At 46.6% G+C, this 2,289-nt stretch overlaps 1 protein-coding gene across 1 annotated transcript in view; it reads left to right on the forward strand.

Annotated features, from left to right (window-relative positions):
* Positions 1–896: 896 nt before the first annotated feature.
* LOC112451394 (titin) overlaps positions 897–2,289 on the forward strand; it is a gene marked incomplete at its 3' end in the record, with an annotated part of 470,585 nt that continues 469,192 nt past the window's right edge. The window contains exon 1 of the mRNA XM_037976149.1: positions 897–1,102. The remainder of the gene's footprint in view (positions 1,103–2,289) is intronic.

The raw sequence follows: 2,289 nt of genomic DNA on the forward strand, positions 1-2,289 counted from the left end.
CGGGGGCTGAAGCTGGGGACTGAAGTCGTGGGCAGAAGCCGGGGGCTGAAGTCGTGGGCTGAAGCTGGGGGCTGAAGCTGGGGACTGAAGTCGTGGGCTGAAGCTGGGGACTGAAGTCGTGGGCTGAAGCTGGGGGCTGAAGCTGGGGACTGAAGTCGTGGGCAGAAGTCGGGGGCTGAAGCTGGGGACTGAAGTCGTGGGCAGAAGCTGGGGGCTGAAGTCGTGGGCTGAAGTCGTGGGCTGAAGCTGGGGGCTGAAGCCGGGGGCTGAAGCCAAAGTCGGGGGAATTTGAGGTTTGAGGACCTGCAGAATGTTTTTTCATGACAGAGGAGCCTGAATAACCCTAACCTCAGACTGATCCTGGTTCAGATTTCTGATGTCTAAAACGTTTTCAGTCTGAGGTTTGGGTTTTTGAGCCGATCAGAACCTCTGAGTGACCCTTCAGGTCAGTACTTCAGCTTCTCTTAGACACTTGCAGCCAGAGATAAACAGAGTTTGTTGGTGTGGTGTAACAACCAGCTGGTGTTGGACGGAGGTGGGGGTATTGACTGACACGGACAGCCTTGTCCTTTTCTGTCAGCAGTTATTTATTGACTCAGAGACGTTTGAGACTTTCACACAGATAATCTTCTTCCCTCTGAGTCCTAACAAAGTCCTTCTTCTGTGAGTCTTCATCAGGCTGAAGGTGTCAGATTGTTTCAAATCAAACTTTGATCACCAGCCCCACGGTGGCTGACAAACTGCAAGGTTCATAAATGGCTGCCGTCTCCCATCATGCCCCCCTTGGTGTCCCAGCAGCCAATGGGGAGTGTCTCATTGGTGATGATGCAGGTCCCCCCTCCCCGATATAAAAGCCTACGGCCCCGTGTGGGCCCTCCTGAGCAGTTGGAGCATTCCCAGCCTCGCCTCGGGTGGAGGGATTGCAGGGAAACAAAACTACACGGCCTGTCTCTGTGTAGTTTTGTTTTGGTCAGGGAATATTTCGAGGCTCGACCGTTCTCACCTTGGACTTTTCTGCACACACCGATCTGGATCAGGGGACTGCAGCTCGTTAGTCAGCCGGGCCCCGTCCCATCAGTCCCAGGCACTCTTGTGGAAACAAGTGAGTAGATCCGGCCTGGATCCCTGTTGGGCCTACAAGTGCTGCTTTATAGGGACTGGGCTCACGACTCAGGACTCTGGACTCAGGTTTTGGTGAAGTTTGTGAGGATTTTAGTGTGTTAATGTATTTTTGGGTCCAGCATGCAGCAGGGGTCTGTGGAAGGCCAAGAATAGCTGCTGAGAGCATGAGAGTGGCCCGTCAGCTGGGGCCCATGGCTTTTTAAGGGAATCAGCAGCAGAGATATCAGTTCCACCTTCAGCCATGTTCCACATGTGGCTGTCAATCAAAGTGGCCCACAGGCAGGGGGGCAGGGGGTATTTATAGTTCCTGCCTTATCTGTCGCTCAGACCTGAAAATACCAGCCGGGTCCATCTGGTTCAGGATCAGTCTGAGGGTAACCTGGGTTTATTGATTACTGACTGATCAGAGCACTAGTCTGACCTCAGATCAGCTGATTGCAGGAAAATTCAGGGTCTCATTCAGAGTCAGAACAAACCGTTAACCCAGATTCTGATGGTGAAACTGTCTGGAGGAAGTTTGGAGACGATGAACTCAACTGACTTTGACTCTGATGAAACCCTTCTGTCAGAACCGGGTCGGAGCTTTTTCTGCGCAGATAGTTCGATAACTTCATCTGAACTTTGTGTTTTTGATGGTTTTATTGTGTTTAGGCTTCAGTGTTTGTGGTCAAAGATGCTCTTTATTTATGAGCTTATTTAAAGATTTCATGTTCATTTTGGTCAATCAAGTCAAAGATGTTTCGTGTTTATCAGACTGAAACAGCTGAATATTAAACTCTGTTGTTCTGAGTTTTTTACAGTCAGTTTACAGCATTTAGGATTCAACATTAAAGGGTTGGTTTATTTTTAGGCATCATTTTTCTTTGCCCTGAACAAAAAGTTTAAACTAAAACTCATCTGCAGTTTTTTTTTACAGAAAAAGACAACCATCACATTTAAAACAATAATAGGTTGAATTCTTTTTTTATTTTCAGACTAAATACCTGATGTTTTAGTTCCAGATTTATTTATTTAGTTAAATTAGGACGATGAACTATTTCTGCTCTGTGATTATAAATATTAAAAGTTATTTTTAGACACTAATATTTTAATCAGTTACTACATTTTAATTTGAAACAGTTCTCATTCAGAGCAGGTTTCCAGAAAAAAGTGACATTTAGAAATAAA

Source organism: Kryptolebias marmoratus, linkage group LG6, assembly GCF_001649575.2.
Source record: "Kryptolebias marmoratus isolate JLee-2015 linkage group LG6, ASM164957v2, whole genome shotgun sequence".
Classification (NCBI taxonomy): Eukaryota; Metazoa; Chordata; class Actinopteri; order Cyprinodontiformes; family Rivulidae; genus Kryptolebias; species Kryptolebias marmoratus.